At 43.8% G+C, this 17957-nt stretch overlaps 1 protein-coding gene across 2 annotated transcripts in view; it reads left to right on the plus strand.

Moving 5' to 3' along the window:
• Positions 1–17957, plus strand: part of LOC126469685 (band 4.1-like protein 5) — a 146636-nt gene that overhangs the window by 73468 nt on the left and 55211 nt on the right. The gene's annotated exons all lie outside the window — the stretch shown is intronic.

The raw sequence follows: 17957 nt of genomic DNA on the forward strand, positions 1-17957 counted from the left end.
CAGCCCTTGCAGACTCTGTTTAGTGGGAGATCATTGATGACCTTCATTCCAGCAACCAGTTCACACTTCGCATTCACCTACTGGAGTGAGCACTACTTGAAGAGAAGCCACTAAAATGGATGGTCAATGGGACTAAGTGGGTACACCTTCAATTGTAGCAAAGGTGTTCTTACTTGCAGGTATCTGGTTGACATTCCACAAAAAGAACTGAAAGTGAGTGGTCCCAGTAAGGCATCATTGAGGTGTAGAACATAATGAAACGGGTGGATGGCGATCTCTTGAAATCTGGCTCTTCTGTACTAACTTTCAGCAGCATGAAGCTTTCAGAGCACGTTAAGGCTGGTTTTCTCCACCTCAATGTGTGGCCTTATCTTCCTAACCCAATGCACTTTTTTATATGCCAGTGCTTTGGGTACACCACCTTAGGTTGTAAGGGAGCAGCCACTTGTGGCAAATGTAGTAAGCCTTCTCATGAAAGTGTTCATTGTCCATCTCCTCCAAAGTGTTTAAATGTTCCAGGGATCACCCTGTATGGAGTAGGGACTGCAGCATCTCCCTTAAAGAAAAGAAGATACAAGAGATCAGAACAACTAAGCCTCTCTTGTATGGTGAGGCCACCAAGATCTATAAGGCCATGCAGCTACCGAAGTTTACTAACTCCTTTGTGTCTGTTTTTAAACAGCTGTTTCAGATGACTTACGGTGCTACCCAAACGGGTTGCTGGTGTCAGCACTAATACGTGTGCTACCACCAGAGCACACAGGTGTTGCAGGGAATAAAAGGGCGGATATAGCAGCCAAGGAGGAGTGTCATGATCCACAGCTATTTCAATGTGCCATACACCTTCATCCCTCATGCTATAGCCTTGCTGTTGAGCTGCAGAGTCTTTTGTCAGTGGGAGGATGAGTGGCTGGAAGTGATGGACAATAAGCTCCATCTAGTAAAGCCCACAATACGGCCGTGGCATACCTCCATCCACCAAATCGACAGAACGAGGTCCTCCTTACCCATCTTTGCATAAACCACAGCCATGTGACGCATGGCCTCTTGCACTTGCAAGAGGATCCTCCAGTGTGTGGTGATTGTGGCATCCAGATCACTGTGTGCCACATTTTATTGGACTGGTTTTTTTTTTCATTGCCCCCCCCCCCCCTTCCCTCTTACCAGGGGGCACAATGGATTTGCCGACCAATGTGTCCTCTATTTTAGGCAATGTTCAAACAAACTTAGAGTTTTAAAGTTTTGTGAATTGTCCAACATTTTTCCACAAGATTTCAGGGAAATGATTTTAATGTATTAACGGGCTGACTGGCTCGCCCATGCTTTTTGTAGGTGGTCAGCAAGTCACATTTTCCTGTGCCTTTTTTTTAGCGCCTCTGCCATTTTACTTGTGTTTTAATCTCTTTTATAGCGCATTTTAGTATTTCTTTGTTGTCTTAGCGCATATGTTAACATTTATGCCATTTTATTCATATTCGTTTTTTTTTAACGTCTGTAAGGGCGCTGATAACCTCGCGGTTGAGCACCTGTAAGCCTCAAATGCACACAAGCAGATCTTTCACTGGGTGAGTGACGTGAGGTGCTACCTCATCTTGCACGAAAACTATGCTGTCCACACTGTTGCCCTCTTCCAAAGCAGGATTTGCATGCTCTACAAGGAAGTCTCGGTAACATGCTGACGTCGCGACACACCTGAGAGGCCCTCTGGATGTATTCTCTTTGAAGAAGAAAGTAAATATGCTTGTGAATCCACACAGCATGATCACTTGCGGCAAGTGTAGTGGCTTTTTGTGCACAACGCACAGTTTAACAATACCCCAAATTCGGCAGTTCTGTCTATTCACTGCACCTTATAGTGTAAAATACGCCTCGTCACTCCATAGAATATCACTTGGCACATGCCATAAATTCTGATCCGTGCCATAAGCCAAATTGCAAATGCAGGATGTTGCTGTGGGTCATGAGGTTTCAGTTGTTGCACCATCTGGATCTAATGCAGATACCAGCGTAAAATAGACTGAAAAACTTTCTGAACTGTTGACTATGGAAAGGACAATTTTCATGACATTGCACGAGCACTAAGACTACATGTGGGGCACTGCATGGCCAGTTATAGCAGCAGCATCCTCATCAGTAACTTGCACCAGGATAGGACACCTTCTTCCAGATGCTACATCAAGTTCACTCGTGTTTTCAAATTTCATTATCATCATCTATAAACCATTTAATGACATCATCCCTCTCCTCAGACCTTTCAGTTTGTGACACTCTCTCAATGCAGCACTGTAATTGCTGCTGTTCCCATAAAACGACTGCATTAAGAGCGCATGGTCTCTCTTCTCAATAGCCATATTATTCACTCACAGTAACGCTTGTCTCAAATAACAGCGTGGATGTCATACTGTCACTCAAACAGTGTACACTGCCAAATTTTCACGTGGTGCCCACAGTTGGAAATAATTTGCTTTCAAGCATAAATCCATTCTGGATTAACGTATCTACCAAGTTTTGCCACCATTTGATAATTACAGCCCACACTGGACAACCGTGAGTAGTTGCACTTTCATAATAACCATGCGATGCATTGTATGGATCAACTCAAATTTGTATCACAAGCATAGAAAAAGAATGCATGTGTCCAGTAACTAGCATTTAGCAAGTTATGTATGTCAATATTCTAGGCCTGCACCATAGTAAATTACAGTTTTTGTTACATCATATATGAGTGTGTGCTTAAAAGGGATGCCTTCAAACTTTTTACATCAAAAAGGTTAGAGATTTTTAAATAAAATAAATGTTATTAACATTCTACGTCTCTATTCGTCATGTACTCATATTTATTTCTCAACAGTCGCTCTGGTGACTGACACATTTGTCCAAATGAGAGACCAATTTGTTGATACAGTCACTGTATAATGTTTGACTTTGCTGTTGGAGCCACAACTTCCTCACCACTTCATCACTGTCAAAGTGAAGTCATTGAAGGTGTTGTTTAAATTTTGGAAAGAGGCGAAAATCGCATGGGGCCAAGTCACAATTTTATGGAGGATGATTTACGAGAGGGAAACCAGGCTGATCTGTCGGCAGATGATGGTTGAAGGTATCGCTATAGCAAGCAGAAATCTACTAATACCAGTATTGTTGGCCCCTTTTTTGATCATAACCGAGGTGGAATCTTCCTACATGTCGGTCAGGGGTCTCAATATGATGTAGTAAATCACCGAAACTGGTAGCCAAATAAAATAAGTTTGGAAACTGGTCAGCTGAAAGGTGTTTAGTTTGACATCCTGTAGACAAAAATGTTCTCTGTTTTTCCCAACTTAACGGATTTACACACTCATTCCAACAACTGGTTATTTGGTGTGACCACTTCTGGCAGCAGTATAGGCCTGACAAATGACAGGGCATGCTTTGAGTGATGTCAACAATCTCATGTTGAGACAATAATGCCCATTCTTCATGCAGCGCTGCTCGCAAGTCTGAGTGGATGCTGATGTGATGCAACCCATGTCCCTAGTGCATCCCAGACATGCTCAATGGGATTCAAATTGAGAGAGTGAGCAGGCCACGCTATGGGTGCAATATCTTCTGTTTACAGGAAAACATCAACCACCCATGCTCTATGAGGTCGAGCATTATCATTCAGCAATACGAAGTCTGGGCCCACAGCACCTTGCAACAACCACACAGGAGGTTCCAAGATCTTGCCACAATACCTGACAGCAATTAAACCTTACCAATTTAACCGTACAATTTCATGAAGAGATGTTCAAGTGGTCAACAAAATCCCTGCCCACACTGTTAGGAATCCTCCTTGATATCAGTCTCTTTCCACAGTGTTTGGGTCCAAAATCGTGTTTCACATCCCTCCAGATGCGTATACATTGAGAATCACTGTCCAGACCAAATCTGGACTCATCTGTGAAAAGAAAATTGGCCCACTGTTCGACTGTGCAGGTGGCATGTCGACAGCTCCACTCTAGACGTTCCTTTCTGTGAAGATGCATCAGAGGTACACATACAGCTGGTCTCCGACAATAAAGGCCACTCTGCCGATGCCATCTGTACACTGTTTGCCTCTATACAACATGTCCAGTGGATGTTGCGGGCCAGATGCCAGTTGCCGTGTAGTAGAGTCAGTACCATCATGCCCTTAAAGACAAATAACGGTCCTCTACACACAGTTGACCCCGGGTCTTCGGGATACAGTTACGATCTCTATAAACTGTCACCATATCCGAGAAACAACGGAACGATTCACACTAAGCTATTGGCCCACATCAGTTTGCGACTGTCCTACTTCCATTCTTCCCACAGCTCTCAACTGCAGAGAGCTCGGTAGGCGTTTTCTCTGTATCATACTGCATTGTCAGTGACTGTGTACACAGTGACTGTGGATATGGGACTACCCAGCAAACACTGTCTATTTGATAGGTGCCCTGACGACATCATTGGCATGGTTGTCCTTTGATTGGAATGCCATTTTCCGTGCAGCACACGATCATACTGACATCTGTTGACAGTTTGTGTGATTATATCGTGAATTAACACAGGATAGGGAAATAGTGGTTTGTTACTTTCATTTTGCATGCCATTGTATGCCCTCCATTGCTAGTTTTGCCCCTTGCCATCTGTGAGTGGTTATTGTACATTGTCTAACATAGGCAGTGGTCACAGTAATTTGAGTGTGTGTGTGTGTGTTACATTGCAGTTTGTCTTACATTGCAGTACAGATAAAATCACTTGTATAGGATGGCCTTAATTTGAATTTCATAGTGTTGTCTGGCCTCATGAAAGAAGCTCTGTTTCCTTATGTCATGTTTTGATAGCTCACATATCAGGAACATACACTCTAAGGCAAAAAAAAAAGGCTCAGCGTGAAGGAATTTTCCAAATAGGACGGAAATTGGTAGATGTGATGTACACATGCAGACATACAAGTGATTACAATTTCAGGAAAAAATGCATGATTTATTCAAGAGAAAGAGCTTCACAAATTGAGCATGTCAGGAACAGGTTGGTCCACCTCTGCCCCGTATGCAAGCAGTTACTCACCTAGGCGTTGATTGATTGTTGGATGTCCCCCTGAGGGATACTTTACTAAATTCTGTCTAATTGGTGCATTAGATCATCAAAATCATGAGCTGGTTGGAGAGCTCTGCCCATAGTGCTCCAAATGTTTTCAGTTGGGGAGAGATCCAGTTACCATGCTGGCCAAGGTGGGTTTTGCAAACACGAAGTCAAACTTAGAAACTCTCGCTGTGTGCAGGCAGTCATATCTTGCTGAAATATAAGCCCAGGCTTGCCATGAAGGGTCATAGCTTACAACCAAAGGGGTCCTGCTATGGAAACAAATAGAACCCCAGACCATCACTCGTGGTTGTCGGGCCATATGGCAGGCAATAGGTTGGTAGTGTACTGCTGTCCAGTGCATCTTCAGACACGTCATTGGCCTGGGATCTCATTGACTGAGTATAACTGTTTTCAGTGGTGAGCCCCACTTTGAATTGAGCCCCGATGACCAGCAAAGACGTGTCTGGAGACACCTTGGACAGTGATTGGATACCAATCTGACTGTCACCTACTGTACAGCCTGACAACCAGGAGTGGTAGTCTGGGGTGCCATTTCTTTTTATGGTAGGTCTCTTTTGGTGGTAATCTGTGGTTTCCTTAGTAGCATAGCAGTATGTTGACAATATTGTAAGTCTCATTTTGTTGTCCTTAACGGCAAGCCCTCCTGGGCTTACATTTCAGCAAGATAATGCCTGCCTACACAAGGTGAGAGTTTCTACTGCTTATCTTCATGCTTGCCATACCCTACAATGGCCAGCAAGGTCACTAGATCTCTCTCCTGTTCAGAAGATTTGAAGCATTATGGGTAAGGCCCTCCAGCCAACTCAGGATTTGGACAATCTAACACACCAATTGGACAGAATTTGGCATGATATCCATCAAGAGGACATACAACAACTCAGTACGTCACTGCCAAGCTGAATAACTGCTTGCATAATAGCCAGACATGGACCAACACATTATTGACTTGATCAATTTGTAAAGCTCTTTCTCTTAAATAAATCGTCTAATTTTTTTTTCTGAAGTTGTAATCATTTGTTTGTCTGCACATGTATGTCACATATACCAATTTCCAGCCCATTCTGGTTATTCCTTCATTGTGCATCATTCTTTTGTTGTAGAGTGTACTTCAATTTGTTCAGTACGAGTTGATATAGGCATATACTTGGTAGTATTATCATCTTAAGTAAATGCTGACCTATAAGATTTTCTCCATTTAAGCCTTGCTAACATTATTATTACTCTTTTCTATGTTTTGAGTACTCTCTTAATATTTTGTTTTGGGGATACTGTCCCCACAAGTTGTGTCGTAATGTAATCTAGACTTAATTAGTGCATAATATTTTATTTTCATTAGATTTGTGTCTATTTGGTTGCTGAATTTGTGCACGAATGTAGGTTTCAGCTGAGTTTTCCACTTACATATTCTATGTGCTTATCCCAATTTTCATTTTCATTGATCATTATCCAAAGAAATTTTGTATGTATGGCATTTTTTGCTATTCACACATCAGTGAAATTTTGATATTTTCGTTATGTTGGTTTTTTTGGTCTGAAATTTAAACATAATGTTTTAGCAGTGTTTTTATCCAAAATTTATTTCAGCAAATCTTTGGATAGAGCTATTTCCTTCCAAGTTACCTCTTCCAGATTTTCTGTATTATTACCATTGAATAGCAGAGTTCTATCATCTGTGGAAGTAACTATATTTCTTTAATTTATAGCATTTAAGATGTGATTTGTGTATAAAATGAAGAGCAGTGGACAAATTATGGATCCCAATGGGACAGACGAGTGTAGAATTCTCACTTCAGCTGTTATTCTCTCACTTGACATTTTTGTTACTTCTGTATATTGGCTTCTGTGATGGAATCCAATCCCCTGTCTTCCCTCTTACACCATATACGCCAAACATTTCTAATGTTTTATGGTCTACACAATCAGAAGTCTTTCTTTAGATCCATAAGTACTCCTACACATTTATTTTTAGTCTATCTCAATGAGGTCTATGATTGTATATATGATAGCTTTCTGGAAGTCAGATTGGCTTTTATTGATTACCCCATATTTTGTCAGAAGTGCAACAGTTTCTGTATGTAAGCTCATTCAAATATTTTTGATATGACTGGTAGAAGAACTGTGTGCTTCCATTATTCTGCATTGTATTTGTTTCCATGCATTAGTTTAATCAGTGATGTCTTCAAGCAATCTAGAACATTCCTTCCGTGGATTATGGGTTGATTTGTTGTGTAAGACGTTTTTTGAGCTCCTGCTTCTTTTATAGATGATATTCCATCAGTTCCACGTGGTTTTGTATGTTTTAAGTTTTTATTATTATCTGTGGTGTTTCTTCTTCTGCCACTGTAAACAGTGTCATAGATTTTTTATGGGGATTAATAAATGATTTCCATATATTATTTGATCTAGAAACATGTAAAAAATGTACTCATAGTTGAACATTAGATTTCTACATCTACATCTACATTGATACTCCGCAAGCCACCCAACGGTGTGTGGCGGAGGGCACTTTACGTGCCACTGTCATTACCTCACTTTCCTGTTCCAGTCGCGTATGGTTCGCGGGAAGAACGACTGTCTGAAAGCCTCCGTGCGCGCTCTAATCTCTCTAATTTTACATTCGTGATCTCCTCGGGAGGTATAAGTAGGGGGAAGCAATATATTCGATACCTCATCCAGAAACGCACCCTCTCGAAACCTGGCGAGCAAGTTACACCGCGATGCAGAGCGCCTCTCTTGCAGAGTCTGCCACTTGAGTTTATTAAACATCTCCGTAACGCTATCACGGTTACCAAATAACCCGGTAACGAAACGCGCCGCTCTTCTTTGGATCTTCTCAATCTCTTCCGTCAACCCGACCTGGTACGGATCCCACACTGATGAGCAATACTCAAGTATAGGTCGAACGAGTGTTTCGTAAGCCACCTCCTTTGTTGATGGACTACATTTTCTAAGCACTCTCCCAATGAATCTCAACCTGGTACCCGCCTTACCAACAATTAATTTTATATGATCATTCCACTTCAAATCGTTCCGCACGCATACTCCCAGATATTTTACAGAAGTAACTGCTACCAGTGTTTGTTCCGCTATCATATAATCATACAATAAAGGATCCTTCTTTCTATGTATTCGCAATACATTACATTTGTCTATGTTAAGGGTCAGTTGCCACTCCCTGCACCAAGTGCCTATCCGCTGCAGATCTTCCTGCATTTCGCTACAATTTTCTAATGCTGCAACTTCTCTGTATACTACAGCATCATCCGCGAAAAGCCGCATGGAACTTCCGACACTATCTACTAAGTCAAACTAGACTCAAACAGATGGGGTCACGAATTCCATCTCTTAGGGACTCATGACGTCAGATAGGACATCTGGCCAACAACTATCACTAAGATTGCCAAAATCCATACAAGAATGTTAACTCCATAGAGAAATGCGAAAAGGCAAGGAGAAATAGGAAGAAGGAGAAGAAGAAGATTGTATCTAGAATTTGGTTTTTTTTTTTTTTTCTCTTATTTTGTAGCCTGCTATGGCAAAATGACCATTGAAGAGATTTATTGTGTTACTCTGTTCTGTTATAGTCTTTTGCTGATCATAAACTGTTTTGCTATGTTTCTGTGTAACAGATGGTGTACAATTTGCATTCACGGTAGACCGACAAGCCCTGCCTTTATTGTCAGAACTACTTCTGTAAGTTTTTGCCTCTAGTTGTTTGGCTGCATGAAGTTCATTGACAATTTTTGAAATACTTTTTAAGGGTTTAATCATTGCTAGGTTTGTGAATCCTATACACTATTTTTATCTCATTTATATCACTGTTCACATATGCAATCAAAACCCTCCACATAACTTTGAGCCTAGTACTGAAATATTATGTTGTTTTCTGTCTTCTGCTAGCAGACAATGCCACAAATTAGTCAAAAGTCATATGTACGATATACACTCCTGGAAATGGAAAAAGAACACATTGACACCGGTGTGTCAGACCCACCATACTTGCTCCGGACACTGCGAGAGGGCTGTACAAGCAATGATCACACGCACGGCACAGCGGACACACTAGGAACCGCGGTGTTGGCCGTCGAATGGCGCTAGCTGCGCAGCATTTGTGCACCGCCGCCGTCAGTGTCAGCCAGTTTGCCGTGGCATACGGAGCTCCATCCCAGTCTTTAACACTGGTAGCATGCCGCGACAGTGTGGACGTGAACCGTATGTGCAGTTGACGGACTTTGAGCGAGGGCGTATAGTGGGCATGCGGGAGGCCGGGTGGACGTACCGCCGAATTGCTCAACACGTGGGGCGTGAGGTCTCCACAGTACATCGATGTTGTCGCCAGTAGTCGGCGGAAGGTGCACGTGCCCGTCGACCTGGGACCGGACCGCAGCGACGCACGGATGCACGCCTAGACCGTAGGATCCTACGCAGTGCCGTAGGGGACCGCACCGCCACTTCCCAGCAAATTAGGGACACTGTTGCTCCTGGGGTATCGGCGAGGACCATTCGCAACCGTCTCCATGAAGCTGGGCTACGGTCCCGCACACCGTTAGGCCGTCTTCCGCTCACGCCCCAACATCGTGCAGCCCGCCTCCTGTGGTGTCGCGACAGGCGTGAATGGAGGGACGAATGAAGACGTGTCGTCTTCAGCGATGAGAGTCGCTTCTGCCTTGGTGCCAATGATGGTCGTATGCGTGTTTGGCGCCGTGCAGGTGAGCGCCACAATCAGGACTGCATACGACCGAGGCACACAGGGCCAACACCCGGCATCATGGTGTGGGGAGCGATCTCCTACACTGGCCGTACACCACTGGTGATCGTCGAGGGGACACTGAATAGTGCACGGTACATCCAAACCGTCATCGAACCCATCGTTCTACCATTCCTAGACCGGCAAGGGAACTTGCTGTTCCAACAGGACAATGCACGTCCGCATGTATCCCATGCCACCCAACGTGCTCTAGAAGGTGTAAGTCAACTACCCTGGCCAGCAAGATCTCCGGATCTGTCCCCCATTGAGCATGTTTGGGACTGGATGAAGCGTCGTCTCACGCGGTCTGCACGTCCAGCACGAACGCTGGTCCAACTGAGGCGCCAGGTGGAAATGGCATGGCAAGCCGTTCCACAGGACTACATCCAGCATCTCTACGATCGTCTCCATGGGAGAATAGCAGCCTGCATTGCTGCGAAAGGTGGATATACACTGTACTAGTGCCGACATTGTGCATGCTCTGTTGCCTGTGTCTATGTGCCTGTGGTTCTGTCAGTGTGATCATGTGATGTATCTGACCCCAGGAATGTGTCAATAAAGTTTCCCCTTCCTGGGACAATGAATTCACGGTGTTCTTATTTCAATTTCCAGGAGTGTATATACATGTCTCAGTAACTGGTATAAATTCACGTGACAGTGGAGCTTTAACTCTGCGAAATGTGTAGTGGAAATAAAAGTAAATTGTGAGAGGTTACAACTACTTGCTTGTTTCAAGTGATATTCACCACACTTGTCTTCTTGTTGTCTACATTAGAGCCAAGTCCATACCTACATTTACGGCTGCCTTCCCACTTTGTTAAAGTGTAGTGTTATTGTCTTATGTGCCACAACTTGCGTACAAAGCTATGCCCATTCAGAGGTGCATCAGGGCTGCTGCACCCCATTTGAGTGGCCTGTGTGATTTATGCTATTGAGGTACAGTTCGTTTCACTGACCACAGCTTATAGGCACTCACCACCAGCAGCTATTCCTAGCCCCATTGTGGCATGGTTCATTAATTCAGCGGTGGAATGACTCCCTGCAGGGCAATGGCATATTGTGTTACCTGTAGGTCTCTTTGGCTCTGTTATCAGTTTACCAGTTCCCCCAAGTATCTATGATCTGTAAGATGTAGCAGTAAAAACATACTTCTTACTCCATTTGATGAAAAGGAGAAAGTAGTCTTTTATATCATTTTCTCTACTTGATAATCTTGTTATAGTGCTTGTAAGGCACTGAGGGAATCTGAGCAGATGAGAGATTTCTTCCCTTGATTACGTTTCCTCTACAACAGCACCCTCAGGACTGCATACAAGTCAGCGCTAAACACAGTAAACATTTGGTGGGAAGATAAAAACTTGTACATGATCAAGGAAGATTACTGTGATTACGATAAAATTATGGTATTCATCTGAAACATAATGAAATAGTGTCACATGCTGAGGAGTCTTAATGTTATAGCCATCTGTGCAATAGCATTTTGTTCCTGCTTTTGAATGCAATACAACACCTGTTTTGTGTAGCATGAATTTTTTTAAGTCCGTGGTATGTTTCAAGAGGCATGTGGCAACAGATGTGACTGCACAGGTTGCGCATTTCCTGTAAATTACATTCTGGTGATTTGTGACTGCAAAGCTGGTGCCCAATAGCGTTCCAGATATATTTTCATTGGATTCAGATCAAGCGTATTTGATGGCCAAATCATCAATGTGAGTTCACTTTCATACTCTTCAAACCATTGTAGCAAGATTCTGGCCTTGTGATATGGACAGTTACCCTGTTAGAAGATACCTGCCATCGCCATTGGAGAAAACATTGAGTATGAACGGATGCAGGTGGTTCATAAGAGTGCAGTCATGATCACATAGTCCACAGCCTTCAATTATTACCACATGTCCCGTGAAAGCTGAAGTGAATGTCCCCATAGCATAATAGCGTCCTCCACTGACCAGTACTTGTGGTGCAGTGCATGTTTTGAGCAGCAATTCATCTGAATTATGGCATATCCAGACACAACGATCAAGCCGGTTTAACAAGAAACATGATTCATCTAACCAGGCGACACGTTTCCATTGATCCACATTCCAGTCATCTAGTGCCCACTGCAATTGTAATTGATGGTGTCATTGGGTCAAAATAGGAACACATGTGGTCGTCTACTGTAGAGTCCCATTTTCAGCATTGAGAACTGAATGTTTTGCTCCAAAGTACATTTGCCTAGGCCAGCATTGTTCCCTATCATAAGATCTGTCACAGATAGCCTCCTATCTTTCTTTACGGAATGGGCAAGCTGACTACCTCCACATTCTGTGATCAGGTGTGGACATCCAACATGTTGTCACCTTCTTATGGTTTGATTTCACTGTCCTTCAGCCACTTTCTGCTGAAGCTCATGACATTAGCCCATGAACATCAACTCTGCCAGGCACTTAAATGTGATTTGCAGAGTATCCATGTAGATTGATAACAATGGGGACACAAACGCCCAACCAACATCGCTATTTCCATGTGTCGGGCCATAACAGTCTGCCCTTTGTCAATGTCCCTTATGGCAGTGGATTCCCCTATTTGCAATCTGTCTCACCATTAGAATTGTCTGCTTCATTTATGAACTTTCCTTACTGTGTCACATGCCCACAATGCCATCAAGTAGCATTCAGTTTTACAGTGGGTGGTGGTCATCAAATTTTGGCCCATAAATGTAAAAATTTAAAATGCTGAACATACACTGAAGATAATTCTACAGGTTGCACCTTTACTTTAGCTGCTTTGTAGAACATCAGTATATTGCACATAAATATCTAAAAGAAACCCCATGTGCAGGAATCATGAAAGATCTACTTAGCCACTGACAGTTGTTAAATAATTGTTCTTAAGATGCAAGAACACAGCATGACAGAGATGTCTATATACATAGAACTTCTTGTATGTTTGGCACAGCATGTGAATGAGAGTAATGCTCAATACAGCATGTAGGGAGGGGGCTACTCCTAAATGCCACCCTCATAGTGGTCTGTATCATAATCTCTTTAAATATTAGGGTCTGGCAATGCTTCGTATATCCATAGCGAAACTAAAATCTTACAAAGACTTGATAAAACTTTAAGTTAGACAAGTTATGTATGCTTTCCAAACAATATGTCTAATGTTTATTTAAAATATCAAGTCCTTTTAGAGAACTTGCCTTCAGATTTCTCAGATCAGATGTGGCAACCTTGATAGCTTTTAGCCAAAAATTACATAAAAAACATTGACTCTCACGCAGAGTTGAGGGAAATGAAAAACTGAATGTGAATTTTTGGAATGAACACACACATTTCTCACTTGAAAAACTGTATTTTCAGGCCTCTTCTGCAGCCTCCCAGCTGTCATTTGCAATTGTTGTGTGGTTGTTGCTATGCTGAAAGAAGAACTAAAACTTAAAAAGTTGTCCACGAACTCTAGCAAAATGTGTCGCAGTTGTCTGAGTGACTAGTATTTTGGCAGTGTGGAGATTGCTATTTAAAATTAACCCATGCCACTGCCACCTCTTGACATTTCCGTGAACTCTTTGTAATAGTCTCCCATTCAACTGCACCCTGATGAGATAGTTTATTGTGTCCAGGAATTAATGCCATGATCTCTCTTTTTCTCCTTAACAATTGTGCATCATTTCACCCTCCTCCTCAAAAGATTACAATTTTCTCTACAGTCAGTTGGCATTTGAACTTGCAAAAAGCCACCCTTCTGCCCCCTATTTCAGAGCTACACTAGAGGGCAGAAGGTCTTTTGTAGTTGGGCTGCACACTGTGCAATAGTTATCTCAGTGGTCTTGCAGATTGTCTCTGTAATTTATATAAACACAGGAAGTTGGTTATAGAGTGTACAGCTAGACTTGCTAAGTGCACATATTGATAACTTTCTTGTGGGTATTGTTATTTCTAGTGAATAAATCCAGGTCAAGAAATGGTCACTGAAGTGTAAGTTACTGACATCTTCCTACTGAGAAATTAATGCGTGGGCAGGAGACGTTGAGTTTAGACGAACTTGTAGCAGTACTGAAGTATGTGCTATGCATCATGTTCAGAAAACCTACAGTCATGAATAACTGAATGAGACACATCTACTTGTAATCATGTGGCACTTCCTCTCCCCAGCTTCATTGCGCCATGAACCCCACTAGACAGTGAAAACATTGGAGTGCCACTCTGATCTATGACTGCTCAAACCAGTACCAACAACTCATCAAAATTGATTGGAACTGGGCCCAAGGTGCACATATCTCACTTGACATTGTCCCAGATGAGTTCAGTGGGATTTTGAGGTCGGTCTGTGGAGCATTCCTCAAACCGTTGTGACCAAGTTTGGGAGCAATGAGGTCTTGCTGCAGGTACAGCTCTTCTGTGAATTGTAGCCAAGCAAAAGATGAACATGAGTGGACAGAAGGTTTATTTCATCCCGTGTAAACAATCTCCAGTGACAGTGTCCATCTGTGTTTGTTAATCCCTGTAAACTGTGATGTGCAGTGGAGTTTTAGCTTCTGGGCCCCAGTGTCAGACAGCCACAACTGGTCACACTAACGTGCTGATATTAAGCTTCAAGCCCATCTTGGACTCGACTACATGCACGTAGCCAGTACAGAGATGGAGATGTGATCCACTGAGATGATGATTTTTTTAACAAACAGGGTACCACTCCTCATCACCTGGCTTCCTTCAAATTACCACCAATTTGTTTCAGCCCCTTCTGGATGTACACTCCTGGAAATTGAAATAAGAACACCGTGAATTCATTGTCCCAGGAAGGGGAAACTTTATTGACACATTTCTGGGGTCAGATACATCAGATGATCACACTGACAGAACCACAGGCACATAGACACAGGCAACAGAACACGCACAATGTCGGCACTAGTACAGTGTATATCCACCTTTCGCAGCAATGCAGGCTGCTATTCTCCCATGGAGACAGTCGTAGAGATGCTAAATGTAGTCCTGTGGAACGGCTTGCCATGCCATTTCCACCTGGCGCCTCAGTTGGACCAGCGTTCGTGCTGGACGTGCAGACCGCGTGAGACGACGCTTCATCCAGTCCCAAACAAGCTCAATGGGGGACAGATCCGGAGATCTTGCTGGCCAGGGTAGTTGACTTAAACCTTCTAGAGCACGTTGGGTGGCACGGGATACATGCGGACGTGCATTGTCCTGTTGGAACAGCAAGTTCCCTTGCCGGTCTAGGAATAGTAGAACGATGGGTTCGATGACGGTTTGGATGTGCCGTGCACTATTCAGTGTCCCCTCGACGATCACCAGTGGTGTACGGTCAGTGTAGGAGATCGCTCCCCACACCATGATGCCGGGTGTTGGCCCTGTGTGCCTCGGTTGTATGCAGTCCTGATTGTGGCGCTCACCTGCACGGCGCCAAACACGCATACGACCATCATTGGCACCAAGGCAGAAGCGACTCTCGTCGCTGAAGACGACACGTCTCCATTCGTCCCTCCATTCACGCCTGTCGCGACACCACTGGAGGCGGGCTGCACGATGTTGGGGCGTGAGCGGAAGATGGCCTAACGGTGTGCGGGACCGTAGCCCAGCTTCATGGAGACGGTTGCGAATGGTCCTCGCCGATACCCCAGGAGCAACAGTGTCCCTAATTTGCTGGGAAGTGGCGGTGCGGTCCCCTACGGCACTGCGTAGGATCCTACGGTCTTGGCGTGCATCCGTGCGTCGCTGCGGTCCGGTCCCAGGTCGACGGGCACGTGCACCTTCCGCCGACCACTGGCGACAACATCGATGTACTGTGGAGACCTCACGCCCCACGTGTTGAGCAATTTGGCGGTACGTCCACCCGGCCTCCCGCATGCCCATTATACGCCCTCGCTCAAAGTCCGTCAACTGCACATACGGTTCTCGTCCACGCTGTCGCGGCATGCTACCAGTGTTAAAGACTGCGATGGAGCTCCGTATGCCACGGCAAACTGGCTGACACTGACGGCGGCGGTGCACAAATGCTGCGCAGCTAGCGCCATTCGACGGCCAACACCGCGGTTCCTGGTGTGTCCGCTGTGCCGTGCGTGTGATCATTGCTTGTACAGCCCTCTCGCAGTGTCCGGAGCAAGTATGGTGGGTCTGACACACCGGTGTCAATGTGTTCTTTTTTCCATTTCCAGGAGTGTAGAATGAAGATTCAAAATTGCCATCTTCTCTTTTTACTGCAAAAGACCATTCTGGCAACTAGTTAGCTTTGTGCTCCACCTATTATTATTATTATTATTATTATTATTACTACCACCACCACCACTACTACTACTACTACTACTACTACTACTACTAGTAGTAGTAGTAGTAGTAGTAGTACTATTATTACTTTCATTTTCGTTTTGAGTGCCTCAGTCATCTTTGTTTGTTGGGTCTTTACATTCCTTCTTTACATTCCTTGGTAGTCTAGCTAAGGCATTAGGTGAGTTAGAAAAAAGTGTGGTACATTCCGTGGAATTCTTACAAGCATCTAGAAACATAAACAAGTAGAACAGTTTTGTACTTCTGTAAATTTGACATGACTGTGGAACCAGTCCGAAGGAAAATTTATAATGTAAACAGTGTGTCATTTGAGAAATGGTAGAAAATGATTTAATTATTGACCACCTCACAGATTACCTAATGTGAAGCATTCAGGTAGTCATTGACATTAGAGGCCTTTCTATGATGTAGTAAGCAGTGAAGAAATGATGTGCTGTCCCCTTTTGAGGGTTAAAAATTTGTTGATAAGAACAGCAACATTGCCAGACAAAGTTAGAGAATTATTCTGCTTTTCATTAGCGTTCACACCATCCAGGACAGTGTTCTCTGTATCCAAAATTAGGTGTTATATTATTTAACTTTGTGGCTGAATACCTTTTCTGTTGCTGCAGTCATCAATTTACATAAGGAAGGGAAGTTGTGTAGGGCACTTGTCTTTGAATTGTGTATATTTCATTCTGTGTGTGATTGTATTTTAATTGTTTGTGTACCATATTTACTGAGGTGGAAAATGGGACCAGCCCAGCATTTTCCTAAAGGAAAGTGGGAAACTATCTAAAAACCGCTTTGAGGCTGGCTGGTGCACAAGTCATGGTCGTCAATCTACTGCACTGATTAGATCCAGGTCTGACCCACCTTCCTACCTTGCAAGCTAGTGTGCTGCACGTTGCACTACACAAGCAGGTAGTTATTTTTATGTTAGAGAAAAAGTAAAATAACCTAGTTACACAAAACTTCTGTTGAAGACAGGATTTAAAACTAAGACTGGCATCAGTCCATGACATTTCAATATGTTGACCAACTTACTAACAGACTTTGACATTATGCCAGTCATTGCCGCATTGCTCCATCCCTTCCTGCACAATGCTATATTGTCTTGTCAGATCCTTAATCTTACAAATTATTTTGAGTGTATGTAACTGTGTCCATCCTTTGTGCAAAGTGTAAAAAAATGTAGTTGTATCAAAATGTTTGTTTTATGAGCAATGCTGTACATCTAATCTGGGTTGCCTCCTATTTGTTTGTATAAAATTTTTACACACACACACACACACACACACACACACACACACATTCACTTTCACTTTTAGATGGTTTTATTACCTTATCAGTGCTTAAATGGTAGTTTCACACTACACAAATGATTGAGGCTTTCCTGTGACTTTTATCTTTTTGTTACAATGTGCTGGAAATGAAATTGGTAAATGGGAATCATTATTTAGTATCCCTACAGTGACGAGATCATTAGAGCCAAACGAAGTGGAATTGAAGAACTGTAGTTGTAAGGTAGTAGCTCTGCAGTTTATTTTTACTTTCTGAACAGTACTGGTTAAGCCACACCTTCTATACTGCCCCCTTTCTCTCCCCCCTCTCCCCCCTCTCTCTCCCCCCTCTCTCCCCCCTCTCTCCCCCCTCTCTCCCCCCTCTCTCCCCCCTCTCTCCCCCCTCTCTCCCCCCTCTCTCCCCCCTCTCTCCCCCCTCTCTCTCCTCTCTCTCCCCCTCTCCCCCCTCTCCCCCCCTCTCCCCCCCCTCTCCCCCCTCCCCCCCCCTCTCCCCCCTCCCCCCTCTCTCCCCCCTCTCTCCCCCCTCTCTCCCCCCCCTCTCCCCCCTCCCCC

This window comes from Schistocerca serialis, chromosome 3 (genome assembly GCF_023864345.2).
Source record: "Schistocerca serialis cubense isolate TAMUIC-IGC-003099 chromosome 3, iqSchSeri2.2, whole genome shotgun sequence".
In the NCBI taxonomy this organism is placed as follows: Eukaryota; Metazoa; Arthropoda; class Insecta; order Orthoptera; family Acrididae; genus Schistocerca; species Schistocerca serialis.